The sequence below is a fragment of the Mustela lutreola genome, chromosome 3 (genome assembly GCF_030435805.1).
Source record: "Mustela lutreola isolate mMusLut2 chromosome 3, mMusLut2.pri, whole genome shotgun sequence".
Taxonomy (NCBI): domain Eukaryota; kingdom Metazoa; phylum Chordata; class Mammalia; order Carnivora; family Mustelidae; genus Mustela; species Mustela lutreola.
Genome location: NC_081292.1, coordinates 169,979,465 through 169,993,055, shown reverse-complemented (window position 1 = coordinate 169,993,055; position 13,591 = coordinate 169,979,465). Strand labels below are relative to the sequence as shown.

Sequence of the window (13,591 nt, the reverse complement as noted above, 5' to 3'; positions counted from 1 at the left end):
CTTAATTATCTTTGAAAAGATTCTATTTCTAAATAGGGTCACAGTGTGAGGTAGTGTGAGTTAGGACCTCAATATCATATCTTTTTTGGGAAAGGGACACAATCGAACTCATAACAAGGGGGAAGATTGAAGAAAATGCTTAAGGGGTAGAGATCCAGATACTGGAATCTCAGGAAAATAAGCCATTTGGTGGGGACTGGGCAGAGAATTTTGGGGAATAGTGAAGTCTGACATTAAATTGGAAGATTTTCTTAGTTTTAACCTATAATCATACTTCATTTCTTCAAACTTCCAATAAAAGATTTGTGCACAGCAGCCTGGAGTTGGTAGAGCTGGGGGAAGGATGGAAGAAGAGGTGTGTCCATGCTCAGGCAAGGGAGAGTAGCTGTACTACTCTCTAACTGCTGATTAGTAAATTGTCTGGGTCTTTTCCTAGATTATAAGGAGCACGGTCACAACAAGAACAGGGCTCTCTGTCTTATTCATCATGCAGTGCAATGCCTGGGAACTAGTAGGAATTCCATAGACACTTGCTAAAGACACATATGAATGAAGTTGCTGGAGGAGAGGTAATCTTATGGGTTGAGAGCTGGGCCAGTAGCATTCATCTGTAGTAACGGGTAATAGGACACTTGCTGCTCTTCATGCCCTGCCTTCAGACCCCAGGCACAGTGCTGGCTTCCTTCTATCCGTGGTGGGGACTCAGGTATTTCATTTGGATGTTAATGGAGACAGCTTCCAGAAGGCTGAAGAACTCAGGAACGATCAGTTTCCCTGTTTGTGAATAATTATCTTCCTGATTTGACACAGTGCCATCATGGAGGTGGATAGCAGGTGGATAGCAGCGAGCCTTTCCCTTAGTAGGTGCTCAGTAAATATTTATTGAATTGAAGTAAGTAATGTGAGGGGTTATTTGTGAGGTACAGAAAGGAGGGGGATGTTGAGGGTCTAACTTCTATGGAAACTAAAATTCAAATATACCAGTGAAACCTCAGTGAAATTTATCAGTATCACCCTGACATTCTTAACAAATAGCTCAGCGTGTGTCTCAATCTCTCTCTCTCTCTTTTTTTTTTTTTTTGGCAAACCTTTATGATCCTTAGGTCCTCCTCATTTGTATGCTGCCTGGGGAACTGAACATGAGACCCAGATTGATACTGTGACATTTAAATCTTACCCGTGACATTTTCCCGAAGCTCTGCATAGCCAAGATGCTGTCTCTGGGGTGGTACAGTGGTTGGGTGGGGCAGAGCATGAATTGTGTGCTCCTGGCTCTCCGGTCAAGCTCATCTGCTGCTGGTTCATGGGTTCACACACCCAAGGTATTAAAGAATACTGGGCTATAGAGGAAAGTGTGTCCCAAGCCCTGACATAAAGCCAAAGTTTGACCCAATGGGGAGGACATTGAATGAATCAGGTGTCAGAACATTTGAGTTCCAACATCTCCACCAGCCATATGACCTTGAGCCAACTTGCCTCACGGCTCAGCAAGGTCATTTAGAGGACTAAAGGAGAAACACATATGCAAGTATTTTCAAAGTGGAGGATACCAAGGTCCTTCAAATGAATATACTGGAAACAGTTTGTCTGCTAGCAAAGAGCAGGCCTTAGGTGGAGGAGGTGGGCCTTGGTCAGAAGGGTTCTGTTAGGGAGCGTCCCCTTGCCAAACACTTGCTGAGCCACTTGGCTGAGACATGAGGGATCCGGAGTCATCGGTCTGGCCTCTCACAAACCCATCCTTTGATGTGCACGCCCCATATATGGCTGGTTGCAGCATTCGGTTCATCCCTGAGGGCAGGCCATCTCTGGCTACTGGTCTCGAATTAGGGTCTTTTCACAAAGGGTCTGCTGATCTTCGAGCAGGTGTCATGGAGGGATTCTTTCTGTGTGTGATTCTCTTCTGTGGAGGCATAGAGGGCCATATGGTGATCTTCGGCCCGCCGAAGTCCATACTGGGGTTAGATGCCCCCTAGAGGCAGGACGACATCTCCTCTGACTTTGTATCTCCGATGTTTTCGTTGGGATTGGATTCAGGATGATAAAAGCTCTTTTCTTTTCACCTAACAGTCGTGGGCAGGTGCTCAGTTTGGTGGGGTGTTCAAGGACTTAGGCTGAAGAAGGCTCTCCCACCCTCAGCACACGGCTTCCATGGCTGCCATGTTGCTTCTGATTCAGCCAACTGGGAGGAGGAAGGAAATGAGGGGGGAACTGAGGAACTCCAAAGGACCGCCTGAAGAGAGACACTTTTCTTCATCTTCCACTTGCTAGATAGAACCAACCACATGGTCTTTGCAGTGAGGGAGACAGGGAAATGACTCAGAGAAAAGAAGAAATGGATTCTGCTGATGAGCTGTTGATCAGTTCCAGGGTCACGGTGTAGTAGAGAGTGAGTGAGTGCTCAGTGTGTGCTTGCTGACTGAATGGGCCCAGTGAAGAATTTAACTAGTTTATGTAATGATGGGCAGCACCAGGAGGAACATGATCCTCAGAGAATCTGTCCGAAGTTGTTGATTTTCTGCACACGGTTTCTATATATCTCATCAGGCTGAGCAACATTTCATTTAATGCTTATTGTCCTCAGTGTGTCCAGGGCGCTGTCACATGTTAGAGATACCCTTTGAGGAACCCCAGGTCCCTGCCTGCAAGGTACTTTCCACCTATGTGAGGGTATCCGGCATCTGTATATTAAACTGGCTACAGTTCCGCCAGAAAGCCAGATACTATTATATTCATAACCAGAGTTGTATCCTCTTTAGTGGATTTATCTAAAATCCTTTGAACACTGAACCATATGTTGAAACCCTTGATGGACTATTAATCAAAATTTTGTTCTGGGCTCTGGAGCCCTGATGGAAAATGCGTCTGTATAAGTAGCCTTTTGGGGAAAATTACACATTTTACACTGAAGCAAGTAATCAAGTCTTCCCCACCCTTCACAATGGAAAAGCAGAGATGGCAGCTTAAGCAAATGAAAAGCAGGATGATTATATTCTAATGAGAATGCAGGGCTAGCACAATTATAGACAAGTGTGCAAAGTTAGTGAAGGCTTTCTTTCTATTTTGTGAGTTGTTATATGAAAATACCCTTAGGCTTTCCTGCTGCTTTGTGAGGGTCAGAAATGGCCATCGATGCATTTGAATGTAATCATGAACACATCTTATTGTATCACTTTCCACTTTTAAGAGGGAGCTGGATTCTCAGGAACAGTGAAGACATGAAATCTGAGAGCCAGGAGGAGACAGGTGGAACCAGGCCAACAGCAAGGACTGTCTAGGGTGAGGCCATCTGGCACATCGCCTCTCTGCGCAGACACCCCTTCAGTTAGCAACTTAAGAGCCTAATGTGGACAGGAAACTGTAGCACATAGAAGAGAGTTCCGGAATGTCTGATACTCTTATTCGGCTTTGTTAAGAATAAAGTTGATTCGCATTAATGCCTTTCCTGCATCTGTCTTAGAATTTACACTGGTCCATCGGGCTAGTCAATTGCAGGGGCTGGTGTGGGGACAAGATCGGGCAATGGCGGACAGTGGATTGAAGTCTCCTGAGGTTTTAAACTTTGAATCTGTAGATATGCATTTGTCATTCTCTTTTGAAGTTGAAGTGTTGTTAATAAAAAATGTCTGATTTTTGGATGAGAAAGTGTTTGCGTATATAAGTGAAGGCACATGCCCTAGAGTCAGCATTCATATTTTAATTATGTAAAGGATTAATTTATTTTAAATGTATTTTCTGCTCTTAATGTGTGCTGGCTAAGCAGCAGCTAATTCCTTTAAGATGCCAGACTCTATTTCCCATGGGAGCAGCAGACCTGAATCCTCAAAGGTGTAAACTTCTAATTATAAAGGAAAAAAAAAAAAACCCACGTGCACACACATAGGCTGTTAGGATGCCAAATGTTATGATTTAGAATTTATCTAAGAGCATTTGTTTTTTGAATTTCAGGTTTAACTAAGGTAAGCACACAAAACCCCCTCCCCGCCACCATGCTTCTTTTTTCCCACTGATGGCCAAGGAGAGAAACTTCCTAAATATTCCTGAAAGAGAGAGAAAAGAGTGAAACTCTTTTCAAACTCTAAGAAAGAAAGGGACTTTGCTGTGTTTGGAGACCTAACAAGAGAGGAGACTGCCCATGAATGGAAGGTCTCAGGTGCCTCACGCTCTGCTAGCCCCAGCCTGGGGTGGGGGCTCTAGGAATGGAGGCATTATGCCTGCCCACACTCAGGCTGTTCTCACAGAACCACGAATGTCCTCCCCATCCTTTAATTCGCTATAGTTGAGTGTGACTTAAAGGGATCTCCTGGGTCAGCGCTTAAGACGGAGAGAAGTAAGGAGCAGGAGAGAGTGAGGGAAGGAAGGTGTTAAATGAAAACAAAGTGTCCCCCTGCCCATCACCAATAGAGGGGAGACCCCATGAGAACTGCATAACTACCCCCTGCTGGTCAAGGCATTATTCCAACCACCTGGTGAAGAATTATACTTGCTGCTACAAAGAATATACACATCTGAAATTCTATTAAATGTTGTTAGCTTGCAGAAAGTTTGAACCAATTAAAATCACACATCAAAACAGAATACTATCTAAAAAACAAAAAATCATTGGGATTTTCAGGTAGGATAATCTTTAACTGTTTCTGCTTTTAGAGGCAGATTGGAACGTGATAATTGAAGTTTGCATGATTTGTGATTAGCATCTCTACATAATCAGGACTTATGGCACACTGACTGCTCCTATTTGATACTTTCTGGAAAAAAAAAAATCACCATTTCCTCTGACAGGTACTCTTCATGTTTGCTTGGTCTATTCAATTCTTTTTCCTAAGTGTCTATTTCTATCCTTTGCCCACCTTTCTCTTGTCTCTTAATTATTGATTTGTAACAGCTTTTTATATAAGAAGAATATTAACTTTTGCCAATTTTGTTATAAGTAACTTATCATAGGTCTTTCAACTATTTGGGTCATATAGAAATCATTTTTATTATTAGTTAGCTGTTTATGTTTTCATATACAACCACTATTTTCCTTTAAGGGTTTCTGGCTTGGGAGTTATAGTTAGAAATTCATGTTTATTTTAAAATTACAGAATTAGTCACAAAAATTTTCTCCCAGTAGGGGCACCTGACCGGCTCAGTCCATGGAGTGTGTGACTCTTACTCTCCAGGTCGAAGTTTGAGTGTCACATTGAGTGTAGAGATTACTTAAAAATAAAATCTTCAAAAATAGATAAGAAAAATAAAATTTTCTTCCAATTGTTTCATGGTTTCATTTTTTAAAATATGTATATTTAAATCATAAGATACAAATTTAGGTTTTAACTTTTCATCCCCCCCTCAAATGATTTGTTAGTTTTCCTAACAACTTGTATTGGATTTCTTTCTCATTCTCTCATTGCTTTAAATTCATGTGGATGTTTGGACCTATTTGTGGACTTTCAGTCTGTCTGTTCTGGTGTCAATTATACTGTAGCTCTACAATTTTAGAGATTATTAGGGTATGTTCTAATCATTACTTTTCTGTTTTCAAAATTTTTTGACTATTCTATGTTTTCTTCCAACTGAATTTTATTTTTTTTAAAGCTATTATTTCTTTATTTGAGAGAGTGAGTGAGCAAGAGAACATGAGCAGGGAAAGGAGCAGAGGGAGAGGGACAAGCAGACTCCTGCTGAGCAGGGAGCCCAATGTGTGGCTCCATCCCAGGATCATGAGATCATGACCTGAGCTGAAGGCATACGCTTATCCGACTGAGCCACCTAGGCACCCCTAGACACAGAATTTTAGATGTATATGATCTTTACCTTTTTTCAAGAAGGGGTTTGTTTGGTACATGTGGTAGTCAGAATAATGCCTCTTACCCCCAGAAGATGTTCGTATCCTAATTCTCAGGACCTGTGAACAGATAAACTTACATGACAAAGGGACTTTGTTGATGTCATTAAATTAAGGATCTTGAGATGATTATGGGTCATTTGGGTTAGCCTAGTGTAATCCCAAGGGTCCTTTTAAATGGGAGAGAGAGGCAGAACAGGAGCATCAGAGGGACCTGGGTGGATGGGTGAATGGTCAGAGAAGCAACAATGCTGGCTTTGAAGACAGAAGAAGGAACCACAAGACCAAGAACATGGATGAGTTCTAGGGACTGAAAAAGGCAAAGGAAAGGAATCTCCCCTAGTACTTCTGGAAGAAATGTAGCCCTTGATTCTAGGATGTCTCACTGCTAGAATGGTAAGGGAATAAATCTGTGCTATGTAAGCCACAAAGTTTGTGGTGGTTTTTTTATGGCAACAGTAGGAAACTAAAACGGTATACTTTTTAAGTTCCTCTAGATATAGAAGAACTTAATCTCCCATGGAGACCTTCTTGAGAATCTGTATGTTCTCTTACACATAAATAATAGCTTTGTAAACTAAAGAATCGGGTTACAGTAATTTTCCCTCAGAATTGTAGAGATACTGATACGTTGATTTTTAGCACTTGGTCCTACAGAAGATAAGTTTGAAGACAATCTGACTGCATGTCTACCTTTAAAATGCTCACCCTAGGTGCTAAGAATAAGGTCCCCTTAGCCTTGAAACATATCTTCAAGGTCTATAAGTCTCCTTCTACTTATTTTTCTTGGTGTTGTTGAGCCTTTCAACTTGCAGGCTTGTATCTGTCTTCAGCTTAGAAAAAAATTTCAGGTATTACTTCTGTGTTCTGTTTCTACTCCCTGTACAACATTTTCTGAGAATTCCCTTTATAGTTAGAGTCGGTTTCTTGTCTCTATTGTTAAAATATCATGATATTAGGTTTTTTTTTTTTTTCAATCAACTGCCACAGTACAGTGTTTTACTATAGTTTGGTAATACATGTCTCCTTATACTTCTCAGGGCAAAATGGAGCAAGATACCACAGAAATAAACAGCACACTGAGATCACAACCCATGAGTTCATGGTGTACACACTCCAATCTAAGCGACTCCAGGCTGTTCTCTTTCACAGCATCCAAAATGCACTTCATATTTGCTTCATTTTATGCAAACGTATTTCTTGGATCCAACCAATAGGAATTCCATCATTTGCACATTAATGACTAAGTGAAAGCAAACCTCTATATTATAAAGCTGACTGAGCTCATTTCATGCTTCCTGCTCTGGGAACTTCCATCCAAAAGCATTTATAATGAGGCATGTGTTCAAACACACATTCAAATGAAGGGGAAAAATGGGAAGTGGAAACCAACAAGGCATCAGGATCTTTCTGGAAATGACTCAGAAAAGGCTTTTAAAGAGAGATTTTCATCATGGCTTCATAAAGTGCAAGCTCACTGTGACTAAGCTCATTCTAAACAAGACATAAACACTTCCATGATGCAAAGGTTCTGGGTAATGAGAAGTGGACTTACTCTATCCACAGGTTGGTCTCCCTAATAACTAGGCAAAAACATCATTATATGTAAATGATGGATAACTCCAAGAAAGAGCCACCCATGTTTCTTTAGAGTATACAAGAGTCATGATTTCAACAGTCCCAAGGAAGGTCTTGTTCTGGGGCAGGATTATTAGAGATTACATGATGAAATTCATTTTTTTACAGAAATCTAAACCAAATTAAGCACAGGCATTGGGGCAGGGGGCATAAACATGACACAAAACATTAGAGAAGCTTGTGTTGGCTTTGAAAACTTAACACTTTAAAAAAAAAATCTCCCATGGAGACCTTCTAGAAACTTCTGAGCCAATGAGACACATAGGTTACCTCAGATTTTCAGGATGTGATGTAGACAGTAGAGGCTGGAGTGGGTGTTGGATGAAGACCAGGTGTAAAGAAGTTTTCCTCCAAGATTTCTGCTGAGTCATGATAGGAGTGTTGAAATGGTTAGGACCACAAGTCCTGGGTGTCTGAATGAACTCACCATTACTGCCATTATCTATCACAACAGACCCTCAATGATCAGTCTTCACTTTGCCCTCCCTCACTCTCATACCATTCTGTTATCACCATAATGAAAACCTTAGTTCAGGTCTTCATAACCTCTCACCTGGCTTACTGTGAGAGGCTATTATGTTAAAAATGGGCCAGCGATTTGAACAGACACCACCAAGGAAGATAATGACCAATTAGCTCAGGAAAAGATGCTCAGTGTTACTGGTCTTCAAGAAAGTGAAAATTAAAACCACCAACAAGATGTCACTTCATACCCAAATTAAAATGAAAAATACCAAGAGCCCCAAAAGTTGGCTAGAATGTGGAGCAACTAAGACTCTGAGACACTACTGGTGAGAGCATAAGAATTTACAACCGCTATCTAGAGCTCTGGATGGTTTCCTGTGAAGTTGAACACAAGCTCGCCCTGTCTCAGTGCATCCTCCCTTAGGTACTTACCCAAGGGAAGTGAGAACATATGTCTACAAGAAGCCTTGTATGAGAATGTTCAGAGCAACTTTATTATAGTCAAAAACCGGAAGCAATCCAAATGTTCATTAGCAAGAGAAAGGACAAACAGATTGTTGTTTATTCATACAATGGAGTATGTCTCAACAATAGAACGAAATAAACTACTGATGGACAGTAAAGGCATATGGGGAGAAAAGAAGCCCGACAGTTGCACACCATACAGTTCCATCTATATGAAGTTCAAGTATAGGCAACACTAATCTATAATGAGAGAAATCAGAATGGTGGTGCCTCTGGGAGTAAGAATGATTAAGGGAACATGAAGGCATTTACTAGGATTTGGGAATTATTTTCTATTCTATTTGTGTGTTGAAACTTATAGAACCAAACACTTAGGATCTGTGCATTTTCTTGCTTTTCACTGAAGATAAAAATACACAGAACATATTTATTGCTCCTATTTTTTGGTAATTTTAGTCTACTGAATGAATTTTTTTCAAGGTGCAGAATTGAGTTTTTCTTAAATAAAGGAATTTTTATTCTTTTATATATTATTCCTTTTTTCCATGGCTTCTGATCTCTTCCACAGAAATTCCAATTACCCTGATACCCTTCCCAATCTCCAGTGCTCCACATTTTGTCCTTCTCATCTGCATTCTGAGAGAACTTCTCAGCTGCTTCTCCATATCACAGAGGGTGCTTCTTCTCTTTATGGCTTCCATGTGCTGATTTTAATTCTGAAATTTATCTAGCATCTAATACTATTCTCTCCGTGCACACAGCTCCCTTCCTCTCTCTCCTGATGATATAGAAATGAAAACACAGGTTTTGGAATCAGATCTTGCTTGTCAATATAGGCCCCTGTCTATACCTATGTTTTGGGAAAATTAATTTAATTTAATAAGCTTCTTTTTCTAATCTGCAAAATGAGAATCAGAGTTGTAACAACTTCATAGTGTTATTGTAACAATTTTGTGAGCTAATGACTGTGCAGTACTTAGCCTGGCTCTGGGCATAAAGTACTGAGTAATATTAGCTTTCAACAGCAGCAGGGAGCATCTTCATCATCTTCATCCGCCTGACAAACATTCAGTTTCAAGCTATTTACAACTCACCTTCTAGGTCTTTCATACACTGACTGACGGATGGCGGACCTCCAGCGAACATCTGTTGAAGAAACAGATAAATTTGTTCCTTTAGTTTTACCGTCTATTCTCACATAGCGTCATGTCACTATGTTTTTGTTGTTAATTAAACTCTATTATTAGTGAAAATCTATTCTTGGAGTAGGTTTTAAAACAATGAATCAATTCCTTTCCTCAGAAAAAATATTGTTACAATGTCACCTTGATGTCACTTGAACAATGAACCCATCAGGAACAGAAAACTGATTCCATGTTGAATTTTTATTCAGACAAACATTACAAGACTACATCAGAATTAGTTTTCCTGAAATAGAAATTTGGGGGGCACATCTTGTGGCAGTAGTTATTAAAATTTTGTTCTTTAAGATCTTTAAATATTTCTAATCTGTTTTATTTTTCTTTCAAGAAGTCTCAAAATAAATTATTAGAGAGATGATAAAGAAAGGTCTCTTTCTGCGTGGCTAGCTTGATCGGTGGAACCTGTGACTCTTGTCTTGAGCCCCATGTTAGGTGTAGAGATTACTTAAAAATAAAATCTTAAGAAAAAAAAAAAGAAAAGAAAGAAAAAGAGAAAAGAAAGGAAAAGATATAGACATCTAGTTTCTTAATGTTTTAGTAATGCCCAATTTTAAAAGAATAGGTACGCCTTAGGTTTTAATTTTGAAATTCCAATCCACCTGTTCAAATGTGAACTTACCATCCTCTGTGGGAAGGAGAAATCAAGATCACTCACACCAGACTTTAGCCCATCCTGCTTAAAGCTCTAGGCATTGATGAGCCAACTCCTTTTGATGTGCTGCAAGATTCTTTGCACCACTGTTGCCAGCATCCCCAGGCAAAGCTTTGGTGGAGCCCATTGGAGTTGGTTCAGTTTCTTCATCACCACCATAGCCATAGTCACCAGCCAACCAAACCTAACACTGGTACTCAGGCTCCTCCACACCCTTATCACACTAGGGTTTGTCACAGATAAGACAATCCGCATCAACACCTTTGCCAACACCGTCTCATGCCTGACACTTTGCCCACCCCACAACTATGTCCATATGGCCAGGATCCTGACCCTTTGATTTGGTTTTGGTAGAGAGCTGAGTTGCAGGACCATTCCTATATCTTATGAGCTTCCTTCTATCCTTACCTCCTTTCTATTTAGTGAGCCTTTTAATTATAGGGAATTCCTTTTCCTGCCAGACCAATACGGCCCCAGGCATTTGAAGTAGATACCCATTACCTAAGATGGCTTCCCTATGCCCTCAACAGCTCTGATCACTGGGTATATTAGTTATCTACTGCTGCATAACAAATTACCCCAAACTTAGCCTGTTAAAACAATAAGCAGTTATGAACTCACAGTTTCTGAGGCTTGGTGGTTCTGGCTCAGGTTCTTTCACAAGATTTCAGTAATACTGTTGACACAGATTACAGTCTCTGAAGGTTGACTGGGCCTGGAGGGCTCGCCTTCAATATCATTCATGTGGCTGTCACAGGAGGATTCTCTCTCTTCCCTGCAGACCTCTCCATGGACTGCTGGTACAGCTTCACCTAGAGTAAGAGTTGTAGGAGAGAGAGAGCCAGTGAACACACCCAAGAGAGGATAACAACTTCCATTTGTAACTTAATCTCAGAAGTGACATCCCTTGACTTCAGCCATATTCTATTCATTCATGAGTCACTAAGTTCAACCCACACTCATGGGAAAGAGAATTGTGCTCCATCTTTTGGATGGAGGACTATCAAGAATTTTTGGAAATTAATAAAATTAATTTAATAAATGAATAAATAAGTTAATAAAATTAATAAAAAATAAAATATTTTATTTTATTTTAATATTTTATTTATTTATTCAACAGAGAGAGAGAGATCACAAGTAGGCAGAGAGGCAGGCACAGAGAGAGGGAGAACCAGGCTCCCTGCTGAGCAGAGAGCCCGATGTGGGGCTCAATCCTAGGACCCTGAGATCATGATCAGAGCGGAAAACAGAGGTTTAACCCACAGAGCCATCCAGGTGCCCCATTTGGACAACTTTTAAAAATTACTACCCTGAGTTAACACATATATATCTCCTCAGATGTACGAAAACACAGTTAAGTGAACTCAGGACGTGTGAGCTTATTTCTTACCTTGGAGTGTTTGGATTCCTGTAGAAAAAAACAAAACTAAACTAAACTAAACTAAAACACTGCTCAGAGCTGCCCCATCCCCAGAGGGGGTTCACTGCTTTTCTGTCCCTCCGATCCATCTGGTTGCTTATTAACACAGCCCCTGACAAATCAGAACTAATGAATTCTCTCAATGCAAGAGGGAGGGTATGTGAGAAAGCCCCGGAAAGGGGCAGAAAGAGCTTAGTGCTGCAGGCAACATAATAGATTAACTCTTCAACCGCACAGTGATTCATCGTCCTGTCACAGACTCACTGAGCTGGAAAGAAAGTCAGGTCTCTTAACTGTCTAGAAAGTGGGGCTTTTGGATGAAGGTCAAATCCAAGAGAGTCATGGTTGTCCTGACAAGTTTGAGAAATAGTTTAAGGGATCGTACAGTGGGTCTCAGAGCTTTGACACAGATTTGAGTAGTGCGAGGGTCTTGAAAGATGAGAACACTTTTAAGACACAAATATCCCTCTCTGCGCATGGCTTCGTCTTGGTGAAGGGCTTCTGCTCTGTTCCTTGTAATGCACTGTCGAAGGTCTGGTGATGCTTCTCATCTGCAACTTGGGCGTGTGGTTTGATCAGACGAGGGATTCTGATGTCAGATGTCATATCCGTCCATGTGGCTGTCCAAGCAAGTGAAATAGGGTTAATAGAAATAATATGGTTTATGTGAAGTTAACCTCAGGGGAACCTTGGAACAATGTTTCCCAAAGTGTGTTCCACAGAACCCTGGTCCCATGAGTCATTCCATGAGTAGAAAATTGTATGGTAAAATGAACATATGAAACATTGCACTAAATGCTGACGATGCATTAAATGCTAGATGATAATGGTATAGGTTATTAGTAGATGAAGGCATATGAGAACTCCTGCAGCTGAAAAATTATTCTCCTTCTCCTCCTCCTCTCCGTTATAATTATTAAACTGGATTTCAGCCATTGTTTCCTAGATATCCTCATCTATGGAACACAGGGGGCTTTAAATTTTAGAGAAATGTGTATTTTAATTTCTAACTAATTTGCATTGCTGTCAAAGCACAAAATCTATAAGAAGTGGTTTTTTAAAAATTTTTAAGTTCTGAAATTTTCTTTATGATCTATTGCATATTCAATTTTTATAGATAATCCATTTGTACATGAGAACAATGTGCATTTCCCCATTGTTGAATGCCAGGATATCTGGACATCTATTGAACAGAGTTTGTGAAGTGGTGTTAGACCAGTCTTGTATCTCTATACTAATGTTGTTGTCTATTTGACACATTAGTTACGAGAAAGGGAGGTCACAACCTTCCATTCTGGTGGAGAATATCTCAGGGTCTCTCTATAGTCTCTCAGTACTTGCCATATATATTTTGTAGTTATTTAGGATAACACAAACTCAGGATTGTCACAGAAATATAAAGTGAGCATTACTATCCCTAGTAATAATTTTTCTATTTTTATAACTGCTCCAGATTCCTTTAGTATTTGCCTTGTAGCCCTTACCTCTTTTAGCTTGCTGTATGCCCATGCTCTAGGAGAATTGTGTCTAAATAGGGCATCGTAGATTTTTTTTAATTATGTGAAACTGGAACTCTGTATTTTCAGTGGGAAGTTTAGGTCATTTTAATCTACTGCAGTTACTATATATGAAGCCTTATTTTTCATCTTTACCTTACTTTGTGCTTTCTATTTGCCCTGCTAATTCTTTGTTTTTTTTTTTTTTCCCTTCTGTTTGAATAAGTTTGTTGCTGTTGATTCCATTTTCCCCTCTTGCAACTTGAAAATGATACTCTCTCCCTCCCTCTCCCTCCCTCTCCCTCCCTCTTCCTATATACTTTGTATATATTCACCTTTCTTTCACATTTTTTTAAAGAATCTTTTTTTTTTAATGACCATTGTTTTATTTATTTGACAGACAGAGATCACAAGTAGGCAGAGAGG

At 40.1% G+C, this 13,591-nt stretch overlaps 1 long non-coding RNA gene and 1 other non-coding gene across 2 annotated transcripts in view; one reads left to right on the top strand and one right to left on the bottom strand.

The window, feature by feature from the left end:
- Nucleotides 1-13,591, bottom strand: part of LOC131827309 (uncharacterized) — a 38,250-nt gene that overhangs the window by 20,054 nt on the left and 4,605 nt on the right. Inside the window, exons 2-3 of the long non-coding RNA XR_009351973.1 lie at nt 10,871-11,061; nt 9,490-9,541 (exon numbers count right to left, since the gene is read on the bottom strand). This is a non-coding gene — a long non-coding RNA (uncharacterized LOC131827309). The remainder of the gene's footprint in view (nt 1-9,489; nt 9,542-10,870; nt 11,062-13,591) is intronic.
- Nucleotides 4,606-4,740, top strand: LOC131828427 (U8 small nucleolar RNA). The gene has a single exon (XR_009352436.1). It is a non-coding gene; the product is annotated as a U8 small nucleolar RNA (small nucleolar RNA).